Below are 17,845 nucleotides of genomic sequence, written 5' to 3'. Positions count from 1 at the left end.
GATATGCCTACTTTTTATTTACACCAACAACCTTCAGCCAGCTTTTATTTACTAAAGATTAATTCTAGATCACATAAACTTGAAAAGCATTTGAGTTAGTTTCTTTTATATTTCTGAGATTTAGGAATACTTAATTTATAAGTAGTTAATTTCAAGCCAATTAAATTGAGCTTTTTACAAGTCAATTCTAGTAACATCATTTGGAGGTAGAAAAATATCACATCTCTATAACATGCATACATAGACACATAGACAGACACAAAGAAAGATCTCATAGCTTTCATTTAAAGAACTTTAGACATGTCTCAAAAGAATAATCGGATCCAAGCTGTATTTCTGGCAGATGGACTAAGGTGAAGTTTAGCTGTTCAGAGACGGCTGAAGTCTCTTACTGAAGGTTTTTATTTGCATCATTTTAGAGCTACTTTTGGAGTCATTTTGTCTATCATCAAAAGTCTAGGGTAGTTGATATTTAAACTTTTCCTTCTAGTTTTTATTTGTTCCAGTTAACTTAGAAATAGCAATAAGGAGTTAAGCTTTTGAATCCTCAGAGGTCTGATTTTAAAGGGGCAGGTTTTTGCAGAGAGGAAGAGTGGAAGGTGGCATCTGGGGTGGAGCCTGAGACAAAGGAGTCTGGGAAGACAAGATGGTGCCTGAGACAGAGAAAGGGGGAAGGGAGCAGGAGGCTTAAGAAACCTTTTTGTTTTCCCTCAGCTTTTTAGTTGTTTTGGTGAATTTAGACAAGATGTCTAGTAGTGAGGCAATTTTAGAGCTTTGTGGGTATCCAGTGAAAATACACTTACCATTTGTTTTGCTTCATTTTAGAGCCATGGTCTTCCAATATGATTTTAAGAAAAGCTAGTTTGGGGAGATTGAAAGTTCTCCATGATGGCCATTGCAATTCTGAACTGCTTTTGGTCAGTTCATCCCACTTAGTTAAAAGTGCACATATAGAGGCCCACAGTTCTTAAACATAACCCGGCTGGCATCCCTGAAGGAGGATTTCCCTCAGAACATTTAGATGACTGGGATCCCATTTCCGAAATGTCCTCTGAAAACCCAAGAAAGTCTCTGGAGTCCTAGCCCTGAGCCCTGAAGGAATCTAAAGACAAAAGAGTTGCTGTATTCCCAACCCTGATTCCAAAAGGAACCTGAAAACCAAAGAAACCTCCAGGAAGTCAGCCAGCTTTGAGCAGTCCCACGAGTCCTTCTAGGAGGTGAAGTATCAAACCTGACTGTGATCTGGAGGACCCCACCCTTGGGCCCACAACACTGATGTTCATGCCAAATCCTAGACATGAATGATGCCAGCAGCTCTGTTCATCACTGCTCCAAGCTGGAAACCACACAATGTCCTTCAAAGAGCAAATGGCTAAACATAGGGTTGGGGGTTAGTTGAACAGTGGGTGGAAGTGGAGAGAGGTGTTGGGAGACACATACCAGAGGAGGACTGGGCAGGACCGGGCAATGGATTGTGTGTGATTTGGGGAGATACAGGATGAGGACACACTTCTGGAGTTTGGAAAGAGTGAGGTCACCAGGTGAACAGGGATACAGTCCACTCAGCGGGGAAGCCTGGGGCACGGCCCAGATGACTCTGAACAAACTTTTAGTGTCAGATCATTCTTGGAATGTAATGTTCAGGCAACATCCAAGCCAGAAGATCAACCAGGCAGTTGTATGTCTGATTCTGGGTGGAGATAAATCTGGGGTGCATAAGCACTAAGGTGGTAATGAATGCCTTCAGAATGGATTGGATCACCCAGAGGTTATTTAAAACAATGAAAGCATAGAGATAAAAGATTACGGCCCTGAGTTGAGCATGGGAGCACTTCAATTATTAAAACCCAGGCAGATGAGGCTCTGCTGGCAAACATTCCTGCGGAGGAGCATCCAGAGAGGTAGAAAGAGAAGGAGAAGATTCTGGCATCAGGAGCAGAAACCAGAGTGTCCTCAGAAACAAGGAGGAGCCCATCCCCACTTCTTTGCCCCTGTCCACCCCAGAGCCAGGCAGGTGCTGGTATCCCAGCCCCTCAGTCTCGCTGCTCCACACTGACCTGGGGCCAACCAGGGTGGGTGGGACCCCAAGCCTCTAGGTCATTGGCCTCTTCCATATACCAGAGCCCCTGGAGATTCAGTGGGCTGTCCCAACCCTCCAAGACCTGGGGCTGGCAGTCCTGATCTCTGGGCCAGTGCAGTCCTGCTCTGCATGAGACTCAGGCTGCTTTCCCAAGGGAAGGATATTCCTGTCACATGGCAGGGATGAGCCAAGGGGGCAGCATCCCTTTGCACCTGGACCCCATCTTACAAACTTTGAGTGCCCTCCACTCTGGAGAAACAAGATGACTGATGCTTCAGGCCCCACTGGCCTACTGATATCCACTGCTCTCATGGGAGGCATGAGCTCTCATTAGGTCCAGGGTTACCCAGCAGGCAGGGGAAAGACACACACAACACATACACTCACACACTCCCCAAGGGCCAGTTGGTCCTCCTGCTGGGGCCCAGCAGTGGTGGTAGTAAAAAAAATTTCAGGAGACCATCGCTGCCACTTCTTGGTCCCCTAAGCTGTCACCCCCAGCTGATTCAAGTTTGTTTGTTTGTTTGTTTGATGTTACCACAAATTGAGAGCTTGGAGCTTCCTAATCTGCCATTGCATTTTATTCTTTCTACTCCACTCCTTCTCCAGAGCACACAATCATAATTAAGAAAACAATATTATGCATATATTGCATTTGGCTTTCAAACTTGAACCAAGGTTAGTAAGAGAGGGAAATTGAGTTGTCTTTGTTAAGAGAACTTTATCTTTTTTTGGTACTATCAAAATGTTCAAGTATAGTCTATAAAAACCTTAATATGTTCAAAATTGAGAAACATACATAAGTGGTTCCTCATTGCTGTCTCTGGTCCTATCCTCTCCCCCCACCTCCAGGCTGCAACTATTTACTGGGGGGCTTTGGGGAGAAAAGAAAAAGAAAAAAAAGAAGATTGGCAACAGATGTTAGCTCAGGTGCCAATCTTAAAAAAAAATATTGATTTAGTTGGTACTTTACAGATTACAAATGCTGTTATATATGTAAACTGTGAAATGAAGAGTTGGTCTTCTCACCACATCCTCACATGGTCTTTCCTCTGTACACTATAGCTTATAAAAACTTTAATATGTTCAAAATTGAGGGACATAAATAAGTGGTTCCTCATCGCTCTCTCTCGTCCTATCCTCTTCCCCCACCTCCAGGCTGCACAGCCTCCACTCCAGCTCTTGTGACACTGGACTCACCTGCTGAAACACCTACCTCCCCACTGGTCTAGGAGCTTCTGCCCTCACTCATCTCTATTGCCTGTGTTCACACATATGTAAGGCCACTGCAGCTACTAACATGGTAAGTGAGGGAATTATTTCTCCACTGAGCCACTGGATGAGAAGAAAATCTTTCCCATCTCTTCTGTGAAGACACAGCCTCAATGGAGACTAGAGCAAGTGAGTGTGAATGCTGGGAAGATTATTTCCACACCCATCCCTCACCTGCTGCACGCCTAACAGGGTGGTGAACATAATGGACACCAATATTTCCCAGGGTGTTTAGAGGATCCAGGCCCGAAGGAGAAACCCGACCACTTGGCAAAAGAGGGATCAATCCAGGAATGAGAGCAAGTCCCTTCTCACCTGTTGTGTCATTGTCAGGAGCTCAGCTGCCACCCGTCCTCCTCTGTGTCTCATCCAGGAACAGTTTGAAAACTAAGCAGATAAAGCTGATGAAAAAGAAGGAAGTCATGAGAATCCAGTCTTTAAAACAAAAGAGAGACCACATAGGTAGGGAGTATCGCTGGATACACCAGGCACGAACCCCTGAACATTCACCTGGGAGTGGCCCCCACCCAGCCCAACCCACAGGAATGCCCTGTGAGTGAAGACCAGCAGGGAGACCCTCTCCCCTCCCAGGGTCAAAAGTAAGAAGGCTTTGGTGACTTCGCACATAGGAAGATAGCAATATCCCCATTTTACAGATAACAAAATGAGCATCGGGGATGTTATGGGCTGGACTGTGTCCCCCTAACTCACATGTTGAAGTGCCAAGCCCCACTGTGTCTGTATTTAGAGACAGAGTCTTTAAAGAGCTAATGAACATTAAATGAGGTCCTCTGGGTGGGGCCCTAACCATAAGACTGGTGTCCTTGTAAGAAGAGGAAGACACACAGAGGAAAGACCATGTGAGGACGTGGTGAGAAGGCAGCTGTCTGCAAGCCAAGGAGAGAGGTCTCTGGAGAAACCAACCCTGCTGACATCTTGATCAACTTTCAGCCTCCAGAATTGCGAGAAAATACATTTCTGTTATTTAAGCCCAGTTTGTAGTATTTGGTTAAGGCAGCCCTTGCCAAATAATAATAGTTTTAGACTTTAATTAGACCTCCTGTTCATAGTTGTTATTTAATTTTTAATTCCTAGGATTAAAACCATATCCTAGGAAACCCTCACAATTGTCACATGGGGATTCTTGTCTCCACAGCAGCACACCACTCTGGAATTTATGGGTTAATAATTCTTGGTTAGGTGCACCCGATTGCTTCTCCAACACCACCCCAGCCCTTTAGAGCCCCCACCCTCCCTGCTGTGCCCTGCCACCACTCTCTGGATGCACCTGCCTTCAGTCCCCTTGGCTCCTCCACATGTGGGATTCAGATAACATCAGAAATTCAGCCCTAGCTCTGCTTAACATGGCCTCAGACATGTGGCCAGGCTCCTGTGGTATCTCTTTTTTTTTTTTTTTTTTAGGAAGATTAGCCCTGAGCTAACATCTGCTGCCAATCCTCCTCTTTTTGCTGAGGAAGACTGGCCCTGAGCTAACATCCATGACCACCTTCATCTAGTTAATATGTGGGACACCTCCCACAGCATGGCTTGCCAAGCAGTGCCCTGTCCGCACCCGGGATCCAAACCAGCAAACCCTGGGCTGTCAAAGCAGAATGTGCGAACTTAACCTCTGCGCCACCGGGCCGGCCCCTGTAGTATCTTTTTAGTGGTGAGTGGAACGATCTAAGGACTCATGTCAGTGACTCTCATTACACAAGTCAGGCACTAACCCCTCTCACCCAGGGAAGAAGCAGGAGTGCACACATCACAAGTCTAGTCGTGTCCCACAGTCCCCACAGGGTGGACAGGCGGAGCAGAGAGTGCAGGAGTTTAATTTGGGGGAATTGAGTTGACTCCTGCAGATATCTTAGTGAAATGCTAGCTAGAGTTCCGTCTTAGTCATTAGCATTGGCAGAAACATTCTTCACCTCACAATTTACGTATATACATATATATTTGTAAACTGTAAAGTACCACCTAAATCAATATTTTTTTAAAAGATTGGCACTGGAGCTAACATCTGTTGCCAATCTTCTTCTTCTCCCCAAAGCCCCCCAGTATGTAGTTGTATGTTCTAGTGGTGGGTGCCTTTGCTTGTGCTATGTGGGACGCCACCTCAGCATGGCTTGATGAGCAGTGCCATCTCCGTGTCCAGGATCCAAACTGGTGAAATCCTGGGTCACTGAAGTGGAGCACACAAACTTAACCACCTGGCCACGGGGCTGGCCCTAAATCAATATTAATCATTAACTACTGCAAGGTCAAATACTGATAATGTGTCAGGAAAAAGGATGGCTTAAAACACTTTGACCCTGGAGGTCCCAAAAAGAGAAAACATTTCTCGTAGCTTTAATTGAAACCCTGCGATGGGGATTTACATGTATTTGCTTCTTTAACCTCTACCATAACCCTGCTAGTTATAGACAAGTTATTCATTTTATAAGTGACATGAGCTAGGTTCAGAAAGCTTGATTAAAATGACAAAATCATGAGGCTAGAAAATGACAGAGCCAGAACTTGAACTTAGCTCTGCCTGTCTCTGAATCTCAAATTCCTAAACCCGGTGGTCTTGAGGGGTGGCCCCCAGACTCTAGCTTTACCTGGATATGTCACCTCTCAGATCAGTGATCAGAGACACCTCTTCTTATCACAGTGCTTCCCAGTGCAGCCTATTTACACAGTCTTCCATGCCCAGGTTCTCCCACCGCAGGGGTCCTCAAGGGTGCTCAACCAACTTCCCCAAATCAGCCGCAACTTTCCTCTGCTTTACATGTCAGTTTCACCACGCAAAAAAGTCTCAGGCCCCTCTGACCTTTCAGCATGGCTGATGACCAAGCCTCAAGCCCACAGGATAATACTATCTCCCCATCCCACAGCTGCATCTGTCATAGCCCCCACTGGGTTTTATAACTGACATTTATCACTTGACCCAGGTGGCTGGGACAGCTGGCCTCCTTTGGACAAAGCAGGCAAGCTGCAGGGTGCTCCTCTCCTACTGCCCCGCATGTATGCACTCACGGAGAGGGCCAGGGGAGGGCCAGTATCAGCTCACAGTCACAGATTTCTCACAAGGTTAGTGCCTTAGGGAACAGGAGAGCATGGCTTTCCTGACTCCAGAGTTGAGGGCAGTACCTGCTGATGGAAGGGCATGCCTGATGAGTTCCCTGTCTGTTCCCTAGGGTGTCTGCCTTGTGTGGTCACACTCCTTTGGCAAGCTGTTCTCGGCCTTGTGACTTGACGAAGTCTTTCCCTCTCTGGGTGTCAAAAGATTCATTTGTGATGAGAGGCAGTGTCTGTCAGAAGAACAAATGAGGCCTGGAATGAACCATCAGGCAGAGGGACAGCTTGACTGACTCTGCGGTCTGTTGCAGGCAAAGAGGGTGAGAAAACCACCACTGCCAAACAATGCAAATGGGCCCTTGGAAAAGTAGAAGGGGATGTGAGGCACAGCTGAGGGAAATGGGGACCACTGCCTTCACTGGCAAATGATCACTGGAAGAGTGTGCCCCACACCATCAGAGCCCTGCTGACCCGATACTCAGCCATCGTGAGGGTCACTGCGAGGCCACAGGCACCAGTCACAAGGCGTGTGTAGTTGGAGTGATGGGCTTAAATAAAGGCAAGAGGGCTCCTAAAGGGGTGAGAGTCAGCAGGAACTTTGGGAAAGGTCAGGGACTTGGGGATGGTGTGAGTGGTCCATGACACTCTCCTCAGATTCCCAAGATGCCAGGTGTCTGGATTACAGCCACCTCCACACCCCACCAAAGCAGCCACTGCCACCCCCCCCCACCCTTTCTCTCACCACTGCCAATAATATCTCAGCATAGGCCCAATAGAGTGGTGAAAGCTGGGTCCCCAGGTCACATCTGTGGCCTCTGAACCAGACCTGGTTTCATGGGGAAGGGGGGCATGAGGCAGGATGAAATCCACTGAGGCATGGGTGGTGAGGATCCCTGAGTCCCATTCCAGTGTATGGTCATGGCAACTGACAATCTCTGGACCACAAGACAGTCCTTCCAAGACCAGGCCAGAGGCAGCCTGTTCCCTGGTCCCAAAACCTGGGGTACCCAGCTCCTCCCAGGGCAACACAGGAAATGATGGAAGGCCTGTCTCACCACTCACATCCTTCTCCCCACCACTGCCGAGACAATCAACCTCCCTCAGGAGGAAGGACATGGTCGGCAAGGACCCGGATGAAGCTGGTGCTACCTCCCATGTCAGGCACATGACATGCACAGGAGCTTCCTCCCAAAACAGGGGCAATGACACCTTCCAGAAAACCTTCAGGACTCAGGGCCCTTTCCTCTGTCCTTGCCCCACTGACAGAGTCTTGGCCCAAATGAGTGGGACAGTCAGCCTCCTTTGGGTATATCAGGCAAGCCCTAGGGTGGTCTCCCTCCGCCCCTCCTCGGTAGACTCAGGGAGTGGGCCAGGAGAGGGCTTCTCTCAGCCCTTCTTGTCAGGTATCTCCCAAGGGGAGCACCCTAGGCAGCAGCAATGCAGGCTTTCCTCAGTCCAGAGTGGAGGGTGGGAACCGCTGATAGGAGAGCATGCCTGTGGGTTTCCCCTTCGTTCCCTGGGTGGCATGCCTGTGCTGCCACACTCCTTTGGCAAGCCTTTCTCAGCCTTCTGACTTGACACAGCCTTTCCAACTCCTGGGGAAGAAAGGTTCATTCGTGATGAGAGGCTGTGTTTTTTCCAGCAATAAGTGAGGATGGGGATGAACCAGCTGGCACAGGGAGAGTCTTGCTGCCCTTCTGGGTCAGATGTGAGCAAACAGGGCTGGAAAATCTCTTCCAAGGAGGCAGCAGTGACCTGAGCGGAACGGGGGAAGGGGATGTGAAACACAGCTGAAGGAAAGCAGGCAAGCCAGAGTGCACCTCCCCCTGTGCCCTGTGGCTGTGCACTCAGGGAAAGAGCCAGGAGAAGGTGTCTCTCCGCCCTTATTCTAGGATTTCTGGCAAGGGTAGTGCCCCAGGCAGCAGGACATCAGGCTTGTCTGACTCCTGGAGCTGAGGGTGAGTCCTGCTGAGGGAAGAGCTTGCATGGAGGGCTCCTGGTTTGCTCCCTAGGTGGCCTGTCTGCCTTGCCACACTACTGAGCAAGGCATTCTGGGACTTCTGAATAGACAGGGCCTTTCCTTCTCCTGGAGTCAAAGGGTTCATTTGTGATGTGGGGCTGTGATTTTTCTACCAGTCACTGAGGCCTGGAATGAGCCAGCTGGCAGAGAGACAGCCTGGGTGTCCTCCCCTAGTCGTTGTTGGAAAACAGGGTCAGAAGGCCTCCCCCGTGAGAAGGCCAGCAGCCACCTGAGCCGAAGGTCAGAAGGGGAGGTGAGAAACAGGAGAAGGAAAGGTGGACCCTAGTTCACCTTTGAACATTTCTACCCCAGGAGGAGGGAAGACTGTGCCTAGTCTGTCAGAAGGCCTGGAGCTCCTTGCAAAGAAGAGCGGCACAGCAGACTGGCCACCTACGTAACGGATGGGGCATCCCCCCAGGTAAGTGCTTGCACTGGGAGGACCCACCCACATGCCACTCTGGGGCAGAGGGAGAGGAGAACCCTATAACTTGCCGACTTTCCCAAAGAGGGCCAGCCAACGCAGCCCCTCGAGCCAAGACGGTGTCCATGGGACTGCTAGGAAGGAAAGAGCCCTGGGTCCAGAAAGTTTTCGGTGAAGGGTCATCAGCTCTATCAGAGGTAGAAGCTGCTGGAATTCTGGTGTGCCCGACCTGGGAGCTGCTGCCCGCCGCACCCGGGTCCTTAGTGCCCTGCCTGGGCTCCCCAGGGAGGATGCCAGACTTAGTCTTGGCCTTGGCCTGAGGGATGCCTGCGGTGATGGGGGCGTTCCACAGTTGCCTGGGCTTCCCTGGGAGAGTCAGAGATCCCTGGGTGGTGGCCTTATGGAACGGGCCACCTCTGGCCAAGTCTAGGGGAGGGAGCCGCCTCAGGGTCGAGATGGGTGGTGGCCAGCATCATCCTCACCAGGAGCAGCCCTCGGGGATCTTTCGCAGGGATTGTGTCACGCCCCGCCTTCCCCGTCGGATGCTATCCTCCTGCACCCAGATCCAGGTTGGAGGCCACGGATGACGCCTGGAAACTGCCTTTCAGCACCCTGTCTGGCCTTCCCTGCGCCTTGTAGGGCAGCGGTGGGAGAAAAACCTGTAGGGACGGCTGGACGTTGGCTTCGTGGGCTGCCACGTGGGCATCCAGAATCTTGGGGACCTGAGGAGAGGAGGGCAGGTGCACCCATGGCCTCTCTACCTCCCCGACCTGACCTAGGGTTCTGACTGACTCTCACGACTGTGGGAGCCCTGCTCCCTGGCCTGAGGACCATTCCTCCCACTGTGCATGCACGGGTGGGAGGGAGGGGTGGGGGGAGGAATCCGGCCTCTGGCCTCACTGGGAGCCCCGCACTGGGTGGGGGGGATCTGGCGGGGTGGGGGCGCCCTCTGGCGGAGGCCCCGTGCAGCTGCCAGGGAGCTGGGGTTCCCACTTCCTTCAGGGCTTCTCATGACCCTTTCCCCTCTCTGCTCAGGTAGCTGCTTTCCTCCTTGGAAGAGGTTTTCTGGCCCTGTTTGCTCCCAACTGACCCAGAAGGGCAGCAAGACTCCCTGTGCCAGCTGGTTCATCCCCATCCTCACTTATTGCTGGAAAAAACACAGCCTCTCATCACAAATGAACCTTTCTTCCCCAGGAGTTGGGAAAGCTGTGTCAAGTCAGAAGGCTGAGAAAGGCTTGCCAAAGGAGTGTGGCAGCACAGGCATGCCACCCAGGGAACGAAGGGGAAACCCACAGGCATGCTCTCCTATCAGCGGTTCCCATCCTCCACTCTGGACTGAGGAAAGCCCGCATTCCTTCCGCCTAGGGTGCTCCCCTTGGGAGATACCTGACAAGAAGGGCTGAGAGAAGCCCTCTCCTGGCCCACTCCCTGAGTCCACCGAGGAGGGGCGGAGGGAGACCACCCTAGGGCTTGCCTGATATACCCAAAGGAGGCTGACTGTCCCACTCATTTGGGCCAAGACTCTGTCAGTGGGGCAAGGACAGAGAAAAGGGCCCTGAGTCCTGAAGGTTTTCTGGGAGGTGTCACTGGCCCTGCTGGGGGAGGGAGCCCCTGGGTGTGTCATGTGCCCGACATGGGAGGTAGTGCCTGCTTCATCTGGGTCCTTGCTAGCCATGCCCTGCGTCCCAAGGGAGGTTGATGGTCTCGGCAGTGGTGGGGAGAGGGATCTTCGTACCTCACAGAGACCTCCCCTAATCTAAGAGATGCCCTCTGAACTCAGAGAGACCTCTCCTGACCTCACAGAGCCCTCGCCTGACCTCAGAGACACCCCATCTGACCTCACCTGGATCTCCCCTGACCTCACAAAGAAACCCTCTCACCTCACAGAGACCTACCAAGACCTCACAGAGACCCCTTTCTGTCCTCAAAGGGCCCTCCTATGACCTCAAAGAGACCTACTCTGATGTCACATCCTCCGCTGAACTCATAGAGACCCCCTCTGACCTCACAGAGACATCCCCCTGACCTCACAGAGATGTCCAACATCACAGACACCCCATCTGATCTCATAGAGATGTCAAGTGACCTCAGAGACCACCTCTGACTACAGTGACCCCTTCTCTGACCTCAAAGAGAACCCTGGTGATGACACAGAAACATCCCCTGACATCATAGATTCCTCCCCTGAACTCAAAGACCTCCCTGACCCCAGAGACATCCCTGATCTCATAGGGACCTCCTGTGACCACACAGAGAACTCCTCTGAAATCACAAAGACTTCCTCTGACATCAAAGAGACGTTAGCTGACCTCAGAGACCTACTGTGACCTCACAGGGACCTCCCCTGACTTCACACAGACCCCACTTGGCCTCACAGAGACCTCCTCTGTTCTCAAAGAGATGCCATCTGACCTCACAAACTCATCCTCTGGTTTCATAAAGACACACCCTGACCTCAAAGAGACCCCACAGAGACTTCTCTGACATCACAGGGACCACCTTTGACATCACAAAGTCCTTCCTGACCTCACAGTGACCCCCTCTAACCAAACAGAGACCCCCCTGACCTCACAGAGACCTCCTTGATCTCACAGAGGTCTGCTCTGACCACACAGAGACCTCCCCTGACCTCACAGAGAGCCCTCTGACTTCACTGAGGCCTCCTCTGACCTTGCAGATAGCCCCTCTGACCATACACATACCTCCCTTGCCCTGATGATGACCCGCTCTGACACACGGAGACATCCCCTGATCTCACAGAGACCTCCATGACCTTGCTGAGACCCCATCTCACATCAAGAGACCTCCCTAACCTCACAGAGACCAACTGTGCCCTCACAAAGACCTCCCGTGACCTCACTGAGAAACCCTTTGACCTCACAGAGACCTCCCCACACCTCATAGAGACTCCCTCAGATGACACAGAGACGTCACATCACCTCACAGTGATGTCCTCTGGGCTAGCAGAGACCTCCTGCGAACTCAGATAGACCACTTTGACCTCAGAGAGAACTCCCCTGACCTAAAAGAGAACTCCCTGACCTAAAAGACCTCCCCTGACTGCACAGATACCTCCCCTGAGCTCACAGAGACCTCCCTGACCTCAGAGACCTCAGTGGCATCAGAGACCTCCACTGAACTCAGAGACATCAAGTGAGCACAAAGAGACCTCTCTGATCTCAAAGACACCTCCCTGACATCAAAGAGACCTGTGTGAGGTCACAGAGACATCCAGTGATGTCACAGAGACCACTCTGACCTCACAGAGACCTCATGTGACCTCACAGAGACCTCCAGTGACCTCAAAGAGACCATCTTTATCCTCAAAGAGACCTCTCCAACCTCACAGAGACATTCTCTGAACACACAGAGACCTCCCTGCCCTCTGAGACATTCTCTGATCTCACAGAAACCTCCCCTGACCTGGAATAGACCTCCCCTGTCTCACAGAGACCTTGCCTGACATCACAGATACCTCCCTGTCTTTGAGGACCGCTCCTGACCTCAGAAAGACACCCTCTGATCTCACAGAGACCTTCCCTGACCTATAGAGACCCACTTTTATCTCATAGAGACCTCCCCTGATGCCACATAGACCTCCCCTGAACTCACAGAGGCCTGCCTGAACTCACAGAGATCTCCTTGATCTCAGAGACCTCCCATGACCTCACAGATACCCACTCTGACCTCACAGAGAGCTGATCTTGCCACACAGAACTTGGTCTGACTTCACAGAGACCTCCGCTGACATCACAACATGCTCTCTGACCTCACTGTGACAAGATCTAATCTCACAGAGACCTCTGATCTCACAGAGACCTCCTTGAAATCACAGAGGTCTCTCCTGACCTCACAGAGACCTCTCTGCCATCTGAGAAACACCCAGATCTCACAGAAATCTCCCCAGACATCAGATAGGCCTCCCTTCTCTCACAGAGACCTCGCCTACCATCAGAGACACATCTCTGTCCTCACAGACCTACCCTGACCTGAGAGACAGCCCCTCTGACCTCACAGAGATATCCCTTACTTCACAGAGACATCCTTGACTTCACAGAGACCTCTCCTACCTCACAGAGACTTTACTTGACTTCATAGACACACCATCTGGCCACAAAGAGACCTCCCCCTAACTCACAGAAAGCCCCTCTGACCTCATTGAGACCTCCCCTGGCCTCACAGATACACACTCTGATGTCACAGAGACCTCCCAAGACCTCACCGAGAACTCCCATGACCCCACAGAAACCACCTCTGACCCCACAGAGTACTCCCTGACCTCACAGAAGCCACAGCTGACATCAAGAGACCTCTCTGACCTCAGAGAGACAACCCTGACCTCAGAGAGACAACCCTGACCTCAGAGAGACATCCCCTTACATCACAGAGACCTACCCTGATCTCACAGAAACCTCCCCTTATATCATAGATATCTCCTCTGACCTCACAGAGAATTCCTCTGACAACACACAGACCTCTGCTGACCTCGGAGACCTCATATCCCCTCGCAGAAGCCTCCTTTGAACTCAGAGAACTCCCTTGATTTCAGAGATCTCCCTGACCTGACAGAGACCTCCCATGAAGACACAGAGAACTGTGGGGGACTGGAATTGGCCATCCCAAGATACGTCTCTTTAGCATGAGGATTATTTTGGGCTGGTTAATTTTAAAAACTGCAGACATGGGGGCTGGCCCGATGGCCAAGTGGTGAGTTTGCGCGCTCCTCTTCAGTGGCCCAGGGTTTTGCTAGTTTGAGTCCTGGGTGTGAACATGGCACCGCTCATCAAGCCATGCTGAGGCAGCATCCCACATGCCACAACTGGAAGGACCAACAACTAAGAATACACAGCTGTGTAGAGGGGCGCTTTGGGGAGAAAAAGGAAAAATAAAAAAAAATTTAAAAATCTTTCAAAAAACTGCAGACATGAGAGAAACTCTGAAAAGTAGAATTTACTTACCCTCTGTTAAGAGATATTTACATTTGTAAAGGAAATCTCCATCTGTAAAGATATCTCCCTTTCTGTACCAGGAAGAAGGGGGATGACCTTATCTCTAGAAACTCTTATCAATGCAGAAGGCAAGGACTTATATCTGTATATAACCTTACTCTGTGTACTGTGCTTTTCTGACAATCTCCCATAACTGACTCCCTCCACCCCCAACATCCTCCTTTGTCTTTAGCTGAAGATGGTATTTAAGGTGAGGTCTCTCCCATGTATACATGTTATAAAGCTTTAATTTTCTCCTGCTATTCTGTCTCATGTGAATTTAATTCATTGTACAGCCAGAAGGACCCAGAGTGGATGGAGGAAATGTCTTCCTCCCCTGCAGAACTCTGACCTCACAGAGATGACCCTGAACTCAGAGACCTGCATGGCCACCCAGAGACCTCCCCTGACATGAAAGACCACCCATGATCAAACAGAGACAACATCTGTCCTCACAGAGACTCCCTCTGACCTCACAGAGGCCTCCCCTGACCTAACAGAGAACTTCCCTGACCACATGGCTCTCCCATGTGATCAGAGGCAACCCCTCTGACCTCACAGAGACCAAATCTGACCTCATAGAGACCTGCCCTGACCTCACAGAGACACCCACTTACCTCACAGAGACCCACCCCTGAACTCATGGGGAGTGCCCCTGACCTCACAGATACCTCCCCTGACCTCACATATACCCCCTCTGACCTCACAGAGTCCTCCCTTGAATTCACAGTGACCCTGTCAGAACTGACAGGGACCTGCCCTTATCACTGACTAGTTGTCCTGAGGAACTCAAGAGTGGGTTTACAAGAATTTAACTTTTTCCAAATTTTTTCCTTTTGTTATGTTAAGAAGATGCCATCACCAACCTCCTGGTGCCAGACCAGACCTTCCCACAAGAGCTACATGTATGACCTTTGCCTTATTTTTAATGCTAAGTTCTCTCCAGGAGGAGCGTAGGCCTTGTTAACATCACCTGCAGTGTGTGTGGAAGCATGCTTTCTATCTGAGTCTGTGCAAGAGGATATTCACCTCTCCCTTTTGAATATTCATTCCCCATCTGAAATAAATGTCCCTCCTTCCCTTTGTCTGGGGACACCATGACTCTGGAAATGATTCCTCATGGTCTCCTATTTGCTGCAAATATAGCTTACTTTGTGAGACAACTACTTCTGGTAGAGAGTCTGATGTAACTCACCAGGATGGAACGCGTTTTGCTTTCAGTAACAAATTGGCACCCAATATCGGGTTTGCCTCTTTGTGGTGCTCATGTTGCCAGCTTGATGTCTCCGCCCCCTCGGGAGACCCAGCAGCAGCTGCACTGAGCGCGTTGCTCTGTGGATCTTTCAATGGAGGTGAGTGGCGCCAACCGCACAGCATGGCTATAAGATTTATTTCTTTATGTTGCCTCATAAAGTCTTCCTGTTAATGTCTGGCTTCAGGGTTTGAGTCCCATCTGGGGGTAGCCTGGCTCAGGGGAGTGAGAGTCCCCTCTGAATGGAAGGATTGCATGACCCAGCTACTCAGGATGGGACGATGCTTGGCTCTGGTGAAACAGGAGCAATCCCTGTTGACTAGTCTAGGGTTCCGGATCCCTCTGGAGAATGAATCTCCTCTGGAATGATGAGGTGGGGCTTTTAGGCTCCCACCCGAAGTCACTGAGTCTGTCTTTGTGTTATGTCTGTGATCGGAGAGGGGTCCCCTTAGATGCGGTCAAGCCCCCTCTGGAGTTGGTGAGTCTGTTTTTTTGTCATTGGTTTTTGTTGAGGATGCTCGACATCAATCTTGTTTGTCCACAGTCTGGCTTTTCTGGACTCCTAGGTCTCTTTCCTTGCCCTCCCTATCACTGACCCCTGGGTGAAACCCAGTGTTCACCCAGTATTATTTTCCCTTTTCCGGCACTTGGTTCTGGCATGTCCGGCAGGTAGTTTCTGCGAATCAGGCACCTGGTTCTGGCGTATCCAACAGGTGGTTCTGGCGTGTCTGGCAGGTGGTTCCAGCATGCCTTGCAGGTGGTCCAGTCGTGTCTGGACCCTGGTTTTGGCGTGTGCGACACATGTTTCTGGAGTATCCGTCCGGTGATTCCAGTGCATCCACCAGGTGGTTCTCGCAAATCTGGCAGGTGGTTCTGGCGTGTCCAGCAGTTGGTTCTGGCGTGTCGGGCACCTGGTTCCAGTGTGTCTGGCAGGTGGTTCCGGACCATCCGGCAGCAGGTTGTACTGTGTCCCCTACCTGATTCCCACGTGTGTGGGGGGTGGTTCCGGTGTGTCTTAATGGTGGTTCCAGTGTGTCCGGTGGGTGATTCCAGCATGAGTCCTGGGTGGTTCTGGTGTATAAGGAGCTTGGTTCTGTCATATCCAGCAGGGAATCTTGGCTTGTCCGGCAGGTGGTTCCAGAGAGTCAAGCAGTTGGTTCCAGACTGTCGGGCAGGTGGTTCAGGTGTGTCCAGCAGGTAGTTCAGGCCTGTCTGGAAGGTGGTTCCGGCGTGTCTGACACCTGGTTCTGGCATATCTGACAGGTGGTTCCGCCGTACCCGGCGTGTGGTTCCGAAGTGTCTGTCAAGTGGTTCAGGCATATCCGGCAGGTGGTTCAATCTTGCCTGACACGTGGTTCAGTTTTTGTCTGGCAGGTTGTTCTGGCATATCCGGTGGGTGCTACTGGCTTATCATTCAGATGGTTCCGGCGTGTCAGGCAGGGGGTTCCTGTGTGTCTGGCATGAGCTTCTGGGATGTCTGGAAGGTGGTTCTGACCTGTCCATTGGGTGCTTCCGGTGAGTCTGGCAGTTGGTTCCCGCATGTCTGGCGGGTGATTCCAGCATGTCTGGCAGGTGGCTACGGCATGTCTGGGACCTGATTTCATCGAGTCTAGTTGGTGGTTTCAGCATCTCCAGGTGATGGTTCTGGCATGTCCGGCATGTTGTTCTGAAGTTGGTTCTGGCGTATCCAGGACCCGGTTCCAGCATATCCACCAGGTGATTTCGGCGTGTCTCGCACATTGCTCCAACGTGGCAGGCGAGTGGTTCTAGCTTGTCCGGCTGGTCGTTCTGGCGTGTCCACCAGAGGGTTCCAGCGTGTCCTGAAGGTGGTTAAGGAGTGTCAGGCAGGTGGTTCATTCTCGTCCAGCAGGTGGTTCAGGCTTCTCCAACAGGTGTTTCAGTCATGTCCAGCACCTGGTTCAGGTGTGAGACACCTGTTTATGGTGTATCAGGCATGTGGCTCCATAGTGTCTGGCAGGTCTTCAGTCATGTCCGGCACCAGGTTTCGGCGTGTGCCACAACTGTTTCTGGCATATCCAGCAGGTGCTTCCAACGTGTCCGGCAGGTGGTTCACAAAAGTCTGGCAGGTGGTTCGGGCGTGTCCAGCAGGTGGTACTGGCGTGTTGGACATCTGGTTTTAGTGTGCCTGGCATGGTGCTTCAGAATGTCAGACTACCCGCCGGACATGCTGGAACCACATTCTGGCCATGCCTGAACCACCTGCTGGACACCCTGAACCACCTGCCAGATACGCGTGAACCACTTGATGGAAACTCCAGAACCACATGCTGGGCACGCCGGAACCACTTGTCAAGTACACCAGAATCAGGTGCCGGACAAGCTGCAACCACCTGCTTGACTTGCCGGAACCACTGCTGGACATGCCAAAATCACCTGCCAGAAACGCTGGAAACAGGCAGCTTATATGCTGGAAAAACCCGCCAGACATGCATGAACCACCGGCCGGACACACTGGAACCACCACTCAGACACACCGGAACCACCTGCCAGACATGCCAGAACCAACTGCCGGACATGCCGGAAGCACCCACCAGACACGCCGGAACCACCTTCTGAACGTACCAGAACCACATGCCAGTCACACAGGAACCACCTGGCAGACACACCGGAACCATCTGAGGGAAGTGGCGGAGTCACCCACTGGACATGACAGAGCCACCTTCTGGACATGCCGGAACCACCTGCCAGACACTTCGGAACCACCTGTTGGATATGCCGCAACCAGGTACCA

The 17,845-nt window shown here is 51.4% G+C and overlaps 1 long non-coding RNA gene across 2 annotated transcripts; it reads left to right on the top strand.

Annotated features, from left to right (window-relative positions):
• The first annotated feature begins 8,619 nt into the window (after window positions 1-8,619).
• LOC139042858 (uncharacterized) lies at window positions 8,620-15,654 on the top strand. 2 transcript variants are annotated; one of them, XR_011499995.1, is made up of 3 exons: window positions 8,620-8,850; window positions 9,365-9,593; window positions 9,893-15,654. It is a non-coding gene; the product is annotated as an uncharacterized lncRNA (long non-coding RNA). The 2 variants fall into 2 exon arrangements; XR_011499994.1 differs by having other exon boundaries at window positions 8,622-8,850; window positions 9,889-15,654.
• The last annotated feature ends 2,191 nt before the right edge of the window (window positions 15,655-17,845 follow it).

The sequence above is a fragment of the Equus asinus genome, unplaced genomic scaffold (assembly GCF_041296235.1).
Source record: "Equus asinus isolate D_3611 breed Donkey unplaced genomic scaffold, EquAss-T2T_v2 contig_1, whole genome shotgun sequence".
Lineage (NCBI taxonomy): Eukaryota > Metazoa > Chordata > Mammalia > Perissodactyla > Equidae > Equus > Equus asinus.
The sequence above is the reverse complement of the archived record's forward strand: the minus strand, read 5'-3'. Positions and strand labels throughout refer to the sequence as shown.